General features: G+C 48.0%; 2 long non-coding RNA genes across 2 annotated transcripts; both read left to right on the top strand.

Moving 5' to 3' along the window:
* The first annotated feature begins 2,513 nt into the window (after positions 1-2,513).
* Positions 2,514-5,006, top strand: LOC116966438. Its single transcript, XR_004410018.1, has 3 exons — positions 2,514-2,572; positions 3,584-3,652; positions 4,928-5,006. It is a non-coding gene; the product is annotated as an uncharacterized LOC116966438 (long non-coding RNA).
* A 10,168-nt stretch (positions 5,007-15,174) lies between these two features.
* On the top strand, positions 15,175-17,536 carry LOC116966436. Its single transcript, XR_004410016.1, has 3 exons — positions 15,175-15,215; positions 16,681-16,724; positions 17,268-17,536. It is a non-coding gene; the product is annotated as an uncharacterized LOC116966436 (long non-coding RNA).
* Positions 17,537-18,102: the final 566 nt, after the last annotated feature.

The raw sequence follows: 18,102 nt of genomic DNA, 5'->3' as shown, positions 1-18,102 counted from the left end.
TCGCTTGATTCCCTTAGCACTAAGCTAAATCTAACTCTCTCTTAAAAACATCCAGTGAATTGGCCTCCAGTGCCTTCTGTGGCAGAGAATTCCATAGAATCACAACTCTTTGGCTGGAAAGGTTTTTCCTCATCTCAGTCCTAAATCACCTACCCCTTATTCGTAAACTGTGACCCCAGGTTCTGGACTCCTCCACCATCGGGAATTTTTTTTTTGTAACTGCCTTGTCCTCTAAAAAAATTATGTTTCAATATATATCCTCTCATCCTTATATAAACCAGTGAATACAAGTCCAGTTGACCCATTCTTTCATCATATTGTCCGTCCCACCATCCCGGGAATTAAACTGGTGAACCTACACTGCAATCCCTCAATAGCAATAATGTCACAACTCACTAATGTGAGCTGTCACTAATGTCACAAGAGTTGTGAATTTGTGGAATTCTCTACCACAGAAAGCAGTGGAGGCCGATTCATTCAAAAGAGAGTTAGATGGAGCTGTTAGGGCTAGCGGAATCAAGGGATATGGGGTGAAAGCAGGAACGGGGGTACTGATTGTGGATGATCAGCCGTGATCATATTGAATGAGGCTGGCTTGATGGGCCGAATGGCCTACTCCTGCACCTATTTTCTGTGCTTATAATCATTACCCACAATGTGTTTTGGATTGCTGTGCCAATTTCACAGAAGTTGCTGCTTCTCTTTCGCAGCCCTGGTCTGTCTCCGCCCTAAATCGTTGCCCTTTATCGTTTCAGGTTGCACAAGAAAAGGTCAAACAGCAAGGGGCAGTGACCTGTGCCTGGCGTTAAAGGTTCGCCGTCCAACAGTTCAGTAACATCAGCAACGCCTCCAAGCGCTCTCAGCACTCTCAGCACCTCGGCAGCAGCAGCGGCTGGCAGGAGCCCGTCGGTACGTGTCCGGGGAGGACAGCGCGGGGGTTGGAAGCAGGGCGCCGGCGCTTTTCTTTAGTCAGAGGGTGGTGAATCAGTGGAATTCATTGCCACTGAAAGCTGTGGAGACCAAGTCAGTGGATATTTTTAAGGCAGAGATAGATAGATTCTTGATTAATACAGAGGTTATGGGGAGAACACAGGAGAATAGGGTTAGGAGGGAGAGAGAGTTCAGCCATGATGGAATGTCGGAGTATACTTGATGGGACGAATGGCCTGATTCTTCTCCTATCACTCATGACCTTTTGACGGCAGTGTTCTTAAAGCGTTCTCCAACAGACTGGTTAAGGGCTTTTCCTTGTTTTAAAGTACCGCGATCATTGATGCCTGTCAGAGACTCGTGCTGCAGTATCTCAGTTTTAGTGGGAAACGAGCCCTTTGGCCCACCGAGTCCGCGCTGACCAGCGATCATCGCACAGCTGCAGTGAGACTTTGCCCAACCCGCCTGTGTGTGGTAACACACACGGTTCAGTTACTGTGGGGAGCGCTGGGTCGGGGTCTGATGCCCCCTGGTGGTGGGTGGTGACCGACACCGAGCTGCAGTTACTGAGAGGCCAGGGATTATACCTTACTTTATAGGAAGGAACTGCAGATGCTGGTTTACACTAAAGATGGATACAGAATGCTGGAGTAACTCAGCGGGACAGGCAGCATAAGGTCATAAGTGATAGGAGCAGAATTAGTCCATGCAGAATACGTCCCATCAAGTCTACTCCGCCATTCAAACATGGCTAATCTATCTTTCTCTCCTAACCCCATTCTCCTGCCTCCTCCCCATAACCCCTGACACCCGTACTAATCAAGAATCTATCTCTCAGCATTAAAAATATCCACTGACAGCCTTCTGTGGCAAAGAATGCCAAAGTTTCATCACCCTCTGACTAAACACATACCTCCTTATCTCCTTCCTAAATGAGCGTTGTTTAATTTTAAAGCTATGAACTCTAGACCTCGACTCTTCCACAAGTGGAAAATCCTCTCCACATCCACTCTATCCAAACCTTTCACTTTTCGGTAAGTTTCAATGAGGCTCCCCTTCATTCTTCTAAACTCCAGTGAGTACAGGCCCAGTGCCGTCAAACACATTTCTGGATAGATGGAATGTGTGACGTTTCGGTCGAGATCCTTCTTCAGACTTAGTCAGGGTAGAGGGAGATTTGGAAGTGTAAGGTGCGAAAACAAGAGATCAAAGGGGACGAAGATCTAAGAAAATGTAGAATAGATCATTGTTAGCTAAGGGAAGGTGACAACGAAGCATCCAAAGATCAAATGTGTCAGGAGGACAGTTAAACTGGCCGGAGAACTAGAATGGTGGAGGGATGGGGAGAGAGAGGGAAAACAAGGGTTACTTGAAGTTAGAGAGGTCAACATCATATTGTTGGGTTGGAAGGTGTCCAAGCGAAATATGAGGCGCTGTAATATTTTCCTGTGATGACTTGCCTTGGTAACCTGTATCTCGCATCCAGCAGTCGGAGGGCCGTCCAGCTTTGAGGACAATGACAACTACAAAGACAAAGTAAACAGAGCATCCGGAAGGGTGGGGATACTGACAGCACATTCCACTTCTTCCAACATCTACTTGTCATCGACATCTGGCTACTCCTCCGAGGATGAGCTGCAGGGTAAGTGGAACATTCATCATCTCACATCCCACATCCCTCATCTTTAACAGCTAACGCACGGCACGTTGCACTATCGGGAGAGAGGACACATTGGCTGGGGCTGGAACAGAGGCTTTAGGGATTTAATATTGAATGAAGTTGGGTAGTGGGGCAGCTGAGCAAGCACTTACTGCGGTGGGTGGATGAGTGGGTGGGAGGTGTTACTAGGGTGGGTGGGTGAGAGGAAGATGTTACTAGGTGTGGGTCAGGGTGGGTGGGAGATGTTACTAGGTGTGGAGCAGATGGATGGGGGCAGTTACTAGGGCATGGACAAGGTGAGTTGGTGAGTGGAGGATGTAACCAGGATGGAGACAAGATGGGTGGGTGGTAGATGTTGGGCGTGGGCACTGGGTGAATTGGGGATGTTGCTAAGATGTGGACATGGTGGATGAGTGGAGGATTTTGGGGGTTTGTGGATGAGTGGAGGATGGTGGGGGTGGGGGTGGTTTGTGGGTGAGTGGAGGATGGTGGGGGTGGGGGTGAACATCCCATTGCTGGGGAAGGGTGAGGTTGAGTGGGCTATAACAAGGTGTCAGGACATGAGGTGGGTACATGTGCTGTTACTGGGAACGGGGTGAGGGACGTAAGCGGGCTGACGGTGGGGAGGATAAATGGAGCGGGTGGGGTGTGAGGGTCCGTTACTTGGGGCAGGTGAGGGGCCTTGGTGATTTCCAGTCATCCCCCCCCCCCCCGGTCACTCCTTCCCCAAGATTCCCCTCCCTGGAAATTGCACTACTGCTACTGTATATACATATATATATTTACTGTTCCATTATTCTGTGTTCCCACTTCTGGGTGAGATGCTAACTGCATTTCGTTGTCTCTGTACTTGTACACTGCACAATGACAATAATGTTTTTGAATCTTTGAATTTGAATCTGAAACATTGGGCCACGTGGCCCTTTGAACATTGTAAACCTTGAGAGAGAAGTTTGCTTTGTTGACATCTTGCTCTTCTTTCCCACCCCTCAGGTTTGGCCTACTCTGAATCATTCTCTCCCCTTGCCAAGCTGTGGGGCTGGATCTCGCTGCTGTCTCCAGGTACCTGCATTACTAATCTTCCCTCTTCTGTGCTCCATGGCCCCAAAACTCTGCTCCAGTCAACCAGCTGATACTGGACCCAGTGGTGAGGTAGAGCCCGCTGCTCCTTCCTTAAACTCCCAGGGTTTGCACAAGGCCTGGTCCCCAGTGCTCTGTTGTTCGTGCAGCCTAGGACCACAGTCAGTGCGGGAGGAAGCCACCTTCCAGCTTGGTACTCTAGTGTGTTCCCTCAGCCTGACTGGGACACTCACTGAGATGGGTGCTGAGTTGCTGAGAGGACCAGAGTCAAGAGATGACTGACTGTCAATGCTCGGTTACTCGATCCTGACTGAAGTCATGGTGTAACACCTAAGGGAGGCCTGGTTTGTGCTCCAGGGTCACTGGGGCGATGGAAGACTAGGATCTCCTTTAGATTTCCCCAGCTGTGTGGCACTGAGGATGCTTTTGAAATGTAGTGTAACATGGTGGACCGTGGCCAAGCTCGCACACAGCATTGTGGTGATGAGCAGATGCCCATGTTCAATAAATATACATTTCTCTAACTTCCCTCCCGCTCCGTCCCCTCCCCCTCCTTAGTCGTGTACTAGTTTCACTGTCGTCCGGGTGAGTTTCATTGCGAACAATGGACTGTTTCCTTGATCATCGTTACTTTTTTGCATATTGTTCATTCATTTGTTCCATATCTCTCTACATCACCGTCTATATCGCTTGGTTCCCTTTTCCCTGACATCAGTCTGAAGAAGGGTCTCGACCCGAAACGTCACCTATTCCTTTTCTCCAGAGATGCTGTCTGTCCCGCTGACTTACTCCAGCTTTTTGTGTCCATCTTTGCCCATGTTGGTTGTGGGATAAGATTGACTGGGACAGAGGGGGCTGCTGTCCATTCACAACCCAGGCAATCTCTCTGTGTTGAAAGGTGATACTTCCTGCTCGGTGGAAGTGTCATTGACAATCTCCAGTTTATTTATACTGTACACTTAAGGAGGCCATTCAGCCCGTCGTGGCCTCTGGAGTACCCCCATCAGTGCTGTTGTCCCGTTGATATCCCTGCAACCTATTTTTTCTCGGGTGCCCTATAGCTCCCCTGGGTTCTCCTGCCACCACCTTGCGGTGGACTTTCTGTGGTGGTCCCTGCAGGGGAGAAGGTCTCTCAGCCTGACATGGTTCCACAGTATCAGTGGGTTCCGTGTGGGAGAGTCTGAGCTCTCTTCGTTTCCACTGATGGGAAGCAACGGGGACCAACGTTGTCTAATGTTGTGTTGCTGTCTCTTTCAGAAAAAGCTTTGCCCCTGGTGTACTGGTGGTTGGGCACAGCCTGGTACCAGTTAACAACGGCCATCTCCTTGATCGACGTCTTTACAGTGTCCAGGTACGTGATCAGGGAATCCACAGACTCCCTTCCTCCACCTGGTCAACTGAAGCAGAGTCACCCATCCCCGCTGCCTCCTCCATCTCCTCCTCACCTCTGTACTGAACACACCCTCCCACAGGACACCCAGTCACACTGAACTCCCGATAAACCCACCACAGAACAGCCCACTCTCACTGCTACAGGTAAACTCACCATAGAACAGCCCATTCTCACTGTACCCGACAATGCCTTACAACGCTTACAAAGGCAGATGTGGTGTCTGAGTGGAATCAGAGAGCCAGATTCCATCCTGACTACGGGTGCTGTCTGTTCAGAGTTTGTACGTTCTCCCCATGAACTGAGTGGGTTTTCCTCGGTACCACCGGTTTCCTCCCACACTCCAAAGACGTACAGGTTTGTAGGTTGATTGGCTTAGTTTAATTGTAAATTGTCCCGGGGCGGGGGGGGGGGGGGGGGGGGGGGGGATTCTCGTACAGGACAGATACACGTGAGAGGCTAGAAGTTGGTATGGAGGGTGGTGTAGGGAAGGTTAGTGGACAGAATAGTCAGATGCAAGGCAGAGAACGAGGAAGGAGGGTTGGTTTAAACTGCACATAAAGGGGCCTGACGTGTAAGGCAGATGAGCTTAGGGCATGGATAGGTACGAGCGACTGGGACATTGTAGCCATGAATGAAACCTGGTTAAGGTAGGGGGCAGGACTGGCAGCTCAATGTTTCATGCTACGGGAGCTTCAGGTGAGACAGGGGTGAGGGAAAAAGAGGAGGGGGTTTGCGTTGTTAAATACTGGAGGGGTACTGGAGGACTGGAGGGTGGCAAATGTTGTGACCTGATTCTGTCTGTTTGATTGGAGCATTCGATTTGCTTGTAACGTGTGTGTGGGAAGGAACTGGAGATGCTGTTTTAAACTGAAGATAGACACAAGAAGCTAGAGAAACTCAGCGGTTCGGGCGGCGTCTTTGGAGAGAAGGAATGGGTGACGTCATCAGACTCCAGAGATGCTGCCCGACCCACTGAGTTACGGCAGCTTTTTGTGACCATCTTGCTTGAGACGGGGTTGGGTTCAATAGCCGGCTGACGTGTGTGTTGCCCCTCCAGGTGTGTCCCTCACATGAAGAAGTGGATGCTGCTGCTGTTGCTGGCATTATGGGTAAGGACCTGCTCCATTTCTTCATCGATCATTGATGTCTGCAGGACAATATGAAGAGAAAATCTTCACAGCGGGTTCGAGCAGTTGAGGCAAAGCATGAGGAGAAACAGTCAAGTTGAGAGTAAAGGCTTAAAGGTGGAGGGAGGGATTGGGGTGGGCCCTGGGCTGTATTTAGCAGTCTGTTTGACAGAACAACGCTGGACAATTTATAGTGTAAACTGAGTATCCGGAGCCCAAGGTTCATTGGAGAGTGAGGTCCAAGCAGCTGAATTGAGGTTGTGTTATATTGTACAGGCCCATTGCCTACAAATGCTCATCACACGGCAACCCACTCATTCCTGGGATCATTCTCGTAAACCTCCTCTGGACTCTCTCCAACACCAGCATATCCTTCTTCAGATGTGGAGCCCAAAATACTGGAAATGTGGTCTGGCCAGTGCCTTATAAAGCCTCAGCGTTACATCTCTATCTTTCCATTCTATTGTCAGGGTGCTTGTATTTGATAATCTCGCTGTTCTAACGCCTGCAAAGATGCTAATCTCCAGATTGCTCCCAGTAGCTGGTACAGTGAGTGTAGGTGTGGGAAGGGAGTGTGGGTGATGAGTAGGGGAGTGATGGTGCAGGAGGGAGGGCTGTGTATTCCTCGGGCATTGGCACTGGTCCTGAGGGCAGGTGGCACCTCGAGGCCGGGACCAATCTCCTCGATGGGTTTGTTAATGCCGTTTGGATGGGTTGATATGGTTTGGTATGGAAGGAAATTTGAGCCAAGATTTGAGGGGAAGATGGGCAGAACAGGGAACAAGGGCATGAAGTTAGTGAGTGTTTGGGAGGAAGAGGAAATAAATGCTGTGAAGCTTTCTGGTGAGAGTGGCGATGTTTAAAGGATATATGGCCCCAAAGTTGTTTTTTAACTGTGGTGGGTGTCTGGAACCTGCTTCCCGGGATAATGGTGGAAGCAGATATGATAGTTGATGTTTAAGAATATTTTAGATTTTAGATAGGCACATGGATATGCAGGGAATGGTGGGAAATGGATCATATGCAGGTAGAGATTAGTTTAACTTGGCATCATGTTCGACACAGACATTGGGCCGAAGGTCCTGTTCTTGTGCTGTTCTATGTTGGAGGATGACTTGCTTTCACTCTGATTTTGTTCTGAGCAGCTCATTATGGAGAATGGAGACTGAGGGATGACAGTACTAGTTAATGAAACGCTGTAAACTATGAAAGGGATGATATGTGTAGGAAGGAACTGCAGCTGCTGGCTTAAATCGAAGAAGGGACTTGACCTGAAACGTCACCCATTCCTTCTCTCTAGAGATGCTGCCTGTCCCGCTGAGCTTATTTCAGTATTTGCGATTATCTTCAGAAGGGATGATATGTTAGAAAGTCGTCAATGTCGAATGTAAGATGAAAATGGGCAATTGCTGACTTGTGAGTGCAGTGTTGACCCCAAATAGGGTGTGAGAGAGAACAAGTTCATAAGCAAAGTTCCAACAAGAAATTATAGATACTCTTGCCGTGATATTTTGATTCTTCCTCACTGCAGGAGTAATACTGGAGGATTAGATTACTAACATACGGTTGTTTAAAAAGGGAGCATGGGAGAGCCCAAATAATTACAGGCCAGTTTGCTTAACCTGTGGAGGACACATTATTGGAATAGATTCTAAATGGTATAATATTCATTTAGAAGTGAATTGTTTTCAGAACTGAGAGTAAGCATGCAGGTTCAGCAGGCAGTGAAGAAAGCTAATGGCATGTTGGCCTTCATAACAAGAGGAGTTGGGTATAGGAGGAAAGAGTTCCTTCTGCAGTTGTATGGGGCCCTAGTGAGACCACACCTGGAGTATTGTGTGCAGTTTTGGTCTCCAAATTTGAGGAAGCACATTCTTGCTAGTGGATGCCAATTTTCTGGTTGCTTTCAAGAGAGTTAGATAGAAGTCTTAAAGATAGCGGAGTCAGTAGATATGGTGAGAAGGCAGGAACGGGGTACTGATTGTGGATGATCAACCATGATCATGTTGAATGGTGGTGCTGGCTCGAATGGCCTACTCCTGCACCTATTGTCTATTGTCTAAAAGTTGAGTTGAGGAGAGGTCGTCAGGTTGTAGTTCTTGCAGGAAACATAGAAACATAGAAAATAGGTGCAGGAGTAGGCCATTTGGCCCTTCGAGCCTGCACCGCCATTCAATATGATCATGGCTGATCATCCAACTCAGTATCCTGTACCTGCCTTCTCTCCATACCCCCTGATCCCTTTAGCCACAAGGGCCACATCTAACCCCCTCTTAAATATAGCCAACGAACTGGCCTCAACTACCTTCTGTGGCAGAGAATTCCAGAGATTCACCACTCTCTGTGTGAAAAATGTTTTCCTCATCTCGGTCCTAAAAGATTTCCCCCTTATCCTTAAACTGTGACCCCTTGTTCTGGACTTCCCCAACATCAGAAACAATCTTCCTGCATCTAGCCTGTCCAACCCCTTAAGAATTTTGTAAGTTTCTATAAGATCCCCCCTCAATCTTCTAAATTCTAGCGATTACAAACCGAGTCCATCCAGTCTTTCTTCAGATGAAAGTCCTGACATCCCAGGAATCAGTCTGGTGAACCTTCTCTGTACTCCCTCTATGGCAAGAATGTCTTTCCTCAGATTAGGAGACCAAAACTGTACGCAATACTCCAGGTTTGGTCTCACCAAGACCCTGTACAATTGCGGTAGAACCTCCCTGCTCCTATACTCAAATCCTTTTGCTATGAATGCTAACATACCATTCGCCTTCTTCACTGCCTGCTGCACCTGCATGCCTACTTTTAATGACTGGTGTACCATGACACCCAGGTCTCGTTGCATCTCCCCCTTTCCTAATCGGCCACCATTCAGATAATAGTCTACTTTCCTGTTTTTGCCACCAAAGTGGATAACCTCACATTTATCCACATTATACTGCATCTGCCATGCATTTGCCCACTCACCCAGCCTATCCAAGTCACCTTGCAGCCTCCTAGCATCCTCCTCACAGCAAACACTGCCCCCCAGCTTCGTGTCATCCGCAAACTTGGAGATGTTGCATTCAATTCCCTCGTCCAAATCATTAATATATATCGTAAATAGCTGGGGTCCCAGCACTGAGCCTTGCGGTACCCCATTAGTCATTGCCTGCCATTGTGAAAAGGACCCGTTTACTCCTACTCTTTGCTTCCTGTCTGCCAGCCAGTTCTCTATCCACATCAATACTGAACCCCCAATACCGTGTGCTTTAAGTTTGTATACTAATCTCTTATGTGGGACCTTGTCGAAAGCCTTCTGAAAGTCCAGATATAACACATCCACTGGTTCTCCCTTATCCACTATACTAGTTACATCCTCGAAAAATTCTATAAGATTCGTCAGACATGATTTACCTTTCATAAATCCATGCTGACTTTGTCCAATGATTTCACCACTTTCCAAATGTGCTGCTATCCCATCTTTAATAACTGATTCTAGGAGTTTCCCCACTACCGATCTTAGACTAACTGGTCTGTAATTCCCCGTTTTCTCTCTCCCTCCCTTTTTAAAAAATGGGATGGAGAGAGATGCAAGGAAGGCTCTGTCTGACTGATGGTTACATTGTTTGAGTTGGTGACAAAGAATTGATAAGGGCAGCATGTTTCATGAAGACTATGGTTTTCAGTGAAGTTTATGGCAGGTTGGTCAAAAGGTAAAAGGTCAGACAGCAACTCTGGAGAAAAGAAATAGATGACGTTTTGGGCAGAGACTCTTCTTCAGACTGAGAGTCGGGGGAAAGGGAAATGAGAGATATAGACAGTGATGTAGAGAGATGTAGAACAAATGAATGAAAGATATGCAAAAAAAGTAACAATAATAAAAGAAACAGGCTGTTGTTAGCTGTTTGTTGGGTGGGAAAGACTACAAACAGTGAGTCATCAAGTTGACTTTGAAGCTGGTATAACTTGGGTGGGGGAGGGATGGAGAGAGAGGGAATGCAAGGTTGGCATCAACTTATAGAAATCAATATTCATACCATTGGGTTTTAAGCTGCCCAAGCAACATATGAGATGTTGTTTCTCCAATTTGCGTTTGGCCTCACTCTTAGGACAGAAAGGTTAAGTGTGGGAATGGGAAGGGAAATTAAAGTGTTTGGCAACCGGGAGATCAGGTAGGTCCAGGCAGACTGAGTGCTGTGAGCGGACTGAGGTGACTGCATACCTTGAATGTTGCTTGCTTCAGTGCAACCTTTCTGCCTCTGCAGGTGTTGGCCTCTTGATGTCATCCAGAGGTATCTGGTCTCGTCCCGAGAAGCTGGGCTCGCTGGACCCCTGACCGTCCCATCCTCCTGCACTCTCGCTCTTCCTCCTGGAGCCCTCCGCCTCCGCAGGTCATGGCTGCCCGTGAGCAGTCCGGGTGTCTGGGGTTATGGGGAGAAGGCAGGAGAATGTGGTTAGGATGGAGAGATAGATCAGCCATGATTGAAATCCCAGGGGGGGGGGGGGGGGGGGCAGCACAGCCTCCATGTTTTGAAATTTGAATTTTGAAATTCGGTGAAAAAAAATCTAATAAAATCTCTGCTTTCCGTGAGATAGTGGGGATGTCACTGTTAAGCGCTTGTTAATTGTATCTAATAACATTGTATTAACACGATGTGTCACCAATTGTGTTTTGACCTTCAACTATTACTGAAGGTATTCATGGAGAATTTCTTAAAGCTGTCTGATGCGGGTACAGTTACCATTTGAACTAATTGGATGTATGGTGGATGGGAAAGATTTAAACGGTTCGAACGGGTTTCCTGGCTCGCTTGCAGGTAAGTCCTTCATTCGGGTCACTCACGTTATTTAGTATTTTTTTCCCATCTCTCTCTCTCTCTTTCCCCCTCCAAGGTCGGTTCTTCTGTCAGCCTTTATTTGCTTCAGTTTTATTTGTTTAAGTGTTATTTATCACATTGTAGCTTTTGAAAGATTCAAGCGGGTATCAGGCGTTTTCTAAGGGCTGAATTGGCCGATTTGTGGGGCCTTTCATTGCCCGGTGCGGTTTAAAATCAATCTGCTGCATCAAGGCGATCGAGGCTCCCGATGTTGAAGCCCCCGCCAGCCGATTTTAAACCACGCCGGGCAATGAAAAGCCCTGCAAACGGGCCGATTCAAGCCCCACGATTCGGGGTGGATGAAGCTGCTGTTGCTGGACTTCGGAGTCGGTCACCAACCAGGTCAGCTCCCAATGTTACCGTCCACATGGCCCACGGCCGAAGCCTCGCATGTGTGTATGTGTGTGCGCGCGCATGCGCGTGGCTACCAAGGAATTGTGATTCCCCCCATGTTTTGATCGTGATTTCCGCCCCGGGGAGAGAGAGAGTACCCAAGAATGACAGCAGGGGCAATGCACCTCCTTGAATTCATCCCCTGAATCCCACTCCAACCTTCCCTAACTGATTTCTGAATGAAGTACAAAGTGCCGGTTCAGTTTAATTTAGAGATAGAGCATGGAAGCCGGCCCTTTGGCCCACCAAGTCCACAATGACCAACGATGCTCGCACATTAACACTACTCGACACACACCAGGGACAATGTTACATTTATAACAAGCCAATTAACCAACAAACCTGTACGTCTTTGGAGTGTGGCAGGAAATCAAAGATCTTGGAGAAAACCCATGCAGATCACGGGGAGAAGGTACAAACTCTGTACAGACAGCACCCGTAGTCAAGATCGAATCCAGGTCTCTGGCACTGGAAGACAGCAAGAGCCACCGTGTCGCTCCTCGGATGTGGGAGGAAACCGGAGCAACCGGAGGAAACTCCCACGGTCATAGGGAGAATGTACACAAGAGAGCACCCAAGGTCTGGGTCAAACCCAGAACTCTGGCACTGCGAGGTAACTTGGTCGGCTTCGATGTTGGGCTGAAGGGCCTGTCTCCGTGTTGTATGATTCTGCAGACCTGAGCCCTGTGCTTCCAGATCAGCAGCAAGGACCCATACTGCAGTTGTCCAGGTTCCCAACACCACTGAACCGACCACTGTGCACAACTGCACAGACTTGCTAGACATTAAATGCTGGAGTAACTCAGCAGGTCAGGCCGATTCACTGGAGAAAAGGAATAGGTGACATTTCTGGAAGGTCTCGATCCGAAACGTGACCTATTCTTTCTCTCTGGAGATGCTACTTGACTCGCTGAGTTACTCCAGTTTTTGTGTCTACGGTTTAAACCAGCATCTGTAGTTCCTTCCTATGCATTCTGACAGCTTGCTAGCTGGTTTCTCAACACTAGCCGTGCTGTGCAGCTTTGAGCTCCACGCCCGTGTGTGTGGTTTGCAGACCATTCGTTAGTTGCCCGCTTCTGTGTGGCCAGCTCACCTCCCTCATGAGAAAAATCCATGGGCCAACTCATATTTATTTAGATCCAAAGCATTCTCGAGGTAATCTTTGTCATTTGACGGCTACCGCACATGGTATAGATGTCTGCTCCGGTCAGTAAATGTGGAATCAAGGACGGCATGGTGGCATAGTGGTAAAGCTACTGCCTTACAGCGCTTGCAGCACCAGAGACCCGGGTTCAATGCTGATTACGGCGCTGTCTGTACAAAGTTTGTACGTTCTCTCCGAGACAGCATGGGTTTTCTCCGAGATCTTTGGTTTCCCCCCACATTCCAAAGACATACAGGTTTGTTGGTTAATTGGCTTGGTATAAATTGTCACTAGTGTGTCTGGGAAAGTGTTAGTGCATGGGGATCGCTGGTGGGTGTGGACCCGGTGGGCCAAAGGGCCTGTTTCCTTGCTGTGTCTCTAAACTAAACGAAACTCTGCAGGCAGAAAGAGCAGTAAGACTTGCAGCTTTGTGGCTGTGGTTGGGATGTGCCACCCAGGGACAAGGCAGCGTTTAATTTCACGCACACACACACACACACACACACACACACACACACACACACACACACACACACACACACACACACACACACACACACACACACACACACACACACACACACACACAGACAGACAGACACCTAATCGTGCTTGCCTGTGCGCAATCCATATCCCGCCATTCCGTGCATATCCATATGACTATCAAAATGCCTCTATCATATCCGCCTCCACCGCCTATCCTGGCAGAGCCTCTTCCACGTATCCACCTGGTATAAAAAACTATGACTTTTATACTTTATCCCTCTCATCGTAAAGCTATACCCTCTGGTCTTTGACATTTCCACCCTGCTACCACTGCGCCACCATATTGCCCAAGTTGACTGTCTTGCTCTGTTCCTAGGCTGGCCTGCAGGTGCGTGTGCAGAGAATGGAGAAGGAGCTGGAGCTGCTGACCGCTGACCTGTGGGCTTGGCTGGACTGGGGCGGTGGGCCGTCTGAAACCATACGCCTCCCTCCCCCACTGACACCAGCCCACATCATCAAGCTGCTGGGCAAGGTAACCCTTCAGAGACTGGATGAGCTTCGGAACATGCTGCCCTTCGAGTCGCTGGAGAGGGTGCAGGTGAGTGTCAAATGCTGGCAGCTTGGCCTCTTCCTCCACCCCGGCCTGGCAGTGATGTGTAGTGTCGGTCCGTAGGGGGGTGAGCAGAGCCTAGATTGACACAGGAGGAAATCCAGCTGTTAGTTAACCTGTTGCTTAACCTGCCTGGTGGTCATTGAAACAGGCCCTTTGACCACTGAGTTCACGCTGACCATCGATCACCCATTTGCACTAATCTAATCCATTTATTATCTGGCAACTGAATAAGTTTACCACAACTAGCGAGCAGTCCTGAACAATGATCTACCTCATTGGTGACACTCGGACTATCTTTAATCGGATTTTACTATCTTTACCTTGCACTGAACGTTATTCTCTTATCATGTATCTATACACTGTAAATGCCCCGATTGTAATCATGTATTGCCTTTCTGCTGACTGGATAGCATGCCACAAAAGCTTTTCACTGTACAGGTGACAATAAACTAAAATGAACTGAACTTTATTATTTCCAAGTCAAGTCAAGTCAAGTTTATTTGTCAGATACACATACGAGATGTGCAGTGAAATGAAAGTGGCAATGCTCGCAGACTTTTGTGCAAAAGACAAACAACCAAACAAATTATAAACACAATCATAACACACATATTCTTTTACATAATAAATAATGGAAGGAAAAACGTTCAGTAGAGTTAGTCCCTGGTGAGATAGGCGTTTACAGTCCGAATGGCCTCTGGGAAGAAACTCCTTCTCAACCTCTCCGTTCTCTCCGCATGGTAACGGAGGCGTTTGCCTGACCGTAGCAGCTGGAACAGTCCGTTGCAGGGGTGGAAGGGGTCTCCCATGATTTTATTTGCTCTGGAGTTGCACCTCCTGTTGTATAGTTCCTGCAGGGGGGCGAGTGAAGTTCCCATAGTGCGTTCGGCCGAACGCACTACTCTCTGCAGAGCCTTCTTGTCCTTGGCAGAGCAATTCCCAAACCAGATGGTAATATTTCCGGACAAGATGCTTTCCACCGCCGCGGCGTAGAAGCACTGGAGGATCCTCGGAGACACTCTGAATTTCCTCAATTGCCTGAGGTGGTAAAGGCGCTGCCTTGCCTTACTCACGAGTGCTGAGGCGTGTGATGCCCATGTCATATCCTCGGAGATGTGGACTCCCAGATATTTAAAACAGTTCACCCTATCCACAGGATCCCCATTTATCCTCAATGGAGTGTGCGTCCTCGGATGATGTGCCCTCCTAAAGTCCGTGATCAGCTCCTTCGTTTTTTTGATGTTCAAGAGGAGGCTGTTATCCATATTGTCTTCAATCCCCTCGCCCCCCAGATTCTCCACTTGCCGACATGGAAGAGGCAATTTACAACGGCCAATTAACCTACGAATCTGTACACATTTGGCTTTCTCTCTCTGCAAAGGCTCTTGCTCTGTGTTGGACAGAGGTGGGGTGGGTGCGTGCCCCTGGTGAGACTGTAACGCTGCGTGTGTTTGCTTCCAGGCTGACATCGCTGCCATCCAGCAGAAGCATGAGGAGTGGACGGAGCCGGCGCTGCGGGCAGTTGGTTGCAATACCAAGGTGGGTGCGTGGAGAGAGAGCTGGTGTGGGAGAAGGGGTAGAGCGGGCACAGGGAGTCATAGAAACATAGAACATAGGTGCAGGAGTAGGCCATTCGGCCCTTCGTGCCTGCACCGCCATTCAATATGATCATGGCTGATCATCCAACTCAGTATACTGTACCTGCCTTCTCTCCATACCCCCTGATCCCTTTAGCCACAAGGGCCACATCTAACTCCCTCTTAAATATAGCCAATGAACTGGCCTCAACTACCTTCTGCGGCAGAGAATTCCAGAGATTCACCACTCTCTGTGTGAAAAAAGTTTTCCTCATCTCGGTCCTAAAAGATTTCCCCCTTATCCTTAAACTGTGACTTAAACTTGTCATGGTTCATAAGTGATAGGAGCTAAATTAGGCCTTTCGGCTCATCAAGTCTACACCGCCATTCAATCATGGCTGATCTATCTCACCCTCTTAACCCCATTCCCCTGCCTTCTCTCCATAACCTCTGACACCCATACTAATCAACAATCTTTCTACCTCTTCCTTAAAAAGATACACAGCCTATTGTGGCAGTGAACTCCACAGATTCACCACATTCTGATGAAAGAAATTCCTCATCTCCTTCCTAAAGGAACGTTCTTTTATTCTGAGGTTAAAGCCTCTGGTCCTAGCATGGCAAGTTTTCCTTCACATTCTGCCTGAAATGACTGCGTTTAGTCTTTTTGATTTGTTTTAGCGATACAGCGTGGAAAGTCTGCGCCAACTAGCGATCCACACACACTACCACCACCATGTACATACTAGGGACAATTTACAATTTTACTAAGCTATTTAGACTACAAACCTGTACGTCTTTGGAGTGTGGGTGGAAGCCGGAGCACCTGGAGAAAATCCACGCATGTCACAAGGAGAACGTACAAACTCTGTACAGACAGCATCCGTAGTCGGAATCGAACATGGGCCTCTGGTGCTGTGAGGGCAGCAACTCTACCGCTGCGCCACCATGCTGCCCCTCAGCTGCTCTACCTCTCAGTCAGACCATTTATCTCGGCACCATTTAACGTCACACTCTAAATTCCGTAATATCAAGGCCAGTCACATCGGTGTTGTACTGGTCTCAAGGACTGGTCTCCGTAACCACTTGGGCAGAGAATTCCCTGCATTTCCCATCCTCTGGGTGTCAAACTGCTACAGTTCAGTGAAGGTTGCTTTATATTGAATGGTAGATTCTGCGGGCAATTGATGGGAATTTGTGAGGAACTAGTTTCAAGGAAAATTTGTGAAGGACTGAGATTCTCTGAGAGCTGGCATTGATTTGATGGGCTGAAATGGCCTATCTCATTAGGAAATATGAAATATGGAAAAGTGACTTCTGCTTTACATATTTGTAAATTTGACTTGTGTTGTGAAAAAAGTAGCTGTGAGTAGAATTAAAAAGCCTCCGATCTTGAAAATAAACTTTTTTTACATTTCTATTCCTAGATGTTGTTGCAGAAGGTGAAGGAAATGGAATCTGCTGTGGAAAGGTACAGAGTGTTTCCAGCCAGGACTGGAGCAGCAGAAGACCCTTGGGGGGGGGGGGGTGGGCTTCGTCGGTTGCTGCGTGAAACAGGTCAACATTGTTTTTAGTTTAGAGGTACAGCGTGGAGACAAGCCCTTCGGCCCACCGAGTCCGTGCAGACCAACGATCACCCTTACACCGGCAGTCAGTATTGAACCCAGGTCTCTCGCACTGTAAGGCCGTAGCTCTACTGCTGCACCACCGTGCCACCTCTGCTCCTGCACTCTGATGACTTGCTTTGTCCTGTATAGGACAGGTTTTGTCTGGGCCACAGCCAGACATAAAAACAGTATTTTTCCACGAGCAGTAGCTCTACTCAACAGCCAAAAGTCTGCAGGCTCTTTTTACTCTGGTACTTTATTTCCACGTGTTTAAATTATAATGTTTTATTTTTAATTTTCCACTGTATATCATGTTTTTATCCTTGCAAGCAAAGCACCAAGGCAAGTTCCTTGTATGCATACATACTTGGCTAATAAAATTATATTTATTATTATTATTATTATAGGTTGACGGATGAACAGAAGCAGCTACTGACTGCACTGGCGCTGCTGGAGGAGCAGCTCAGCCAGACATGGCTGGAGCTGCAGGCTGCACGAGCGGCAAACAAGGACATGGACTCCAGCATGCGAGCAATGGAAAGCAGTGTGAAAAGTATAATTGATGTAAGTTTTCCCAAATAGTTTGTATTTAACTGTAAAAGGCCAAAACTTAGCACTTCTCCTGCCTTGGAGATGATCAAAGAGATTGAGGTGAAGTGGAATGTGTGGAAAGTACCTTCCCTTCTTCCCTCCCCTTCTCTAACACTCAACTCTCCCTCTCTACTGCGTTCTTCCCTTTCTCTCACTGTCTCTCCTTTTCCCCCTCTGCTCCTTTCCCTGTGTTCACGATGTGGTCTCTACATTGGAGAAACCAAACAGGCATTGGGTTTCTACTTTGCAGAGCACCTGTGTTCGATCCATGGGGCACTCCTGAGCTTCCTGTTATCTCATTCTGACTCTTGGATGTAGGAGTGACCGAACAGTCCGACTTCCTGCGCTGTTGCAATGAGGCTCAAGTAATCTTGAGGAATGGCATCTCATCTTCCATTTGGGCTCATGGCAGTCCTCTAGGCTTGAACTAAATTCGATAATCTTGGGTGACTTGATTCCTCTGTTAGTATCAGTTGTCCATTTGTGATAATAGGGTTGGCTTGTTTTTAAAAATATCCAATAGTGGAGGGCATGTGCACGTTGACCTGCCAGACATGTCTTGTCTGAAAAGCGTCTCGACCTGAAACATCATCCATTCCTTCTCTCCAGAGATGCAGCCTGTCCCGTTGTCTATCTTCGGTTTAATCCAGC

Source organism: Amblyraja radiata, chromosome 37 (assembly GCF_010909765.2).
Source record: "Amblyraja radiata isolate CabotCenter1 chromosome 37, sAmbRad1.1.pri, whole genome shotgun sequence".
In the NCBI taxonomy this organism is placed as follows: domain Eukaryota; kingdom Metazoa; phylum Chordata; class Chondrichthyes; order Rajiformes; family Rajidae; genus Amblyraja; species Amblyraja radiata.
This window is presented reverse-complemented; position numbering and strand designations above follow the sequence as displayed.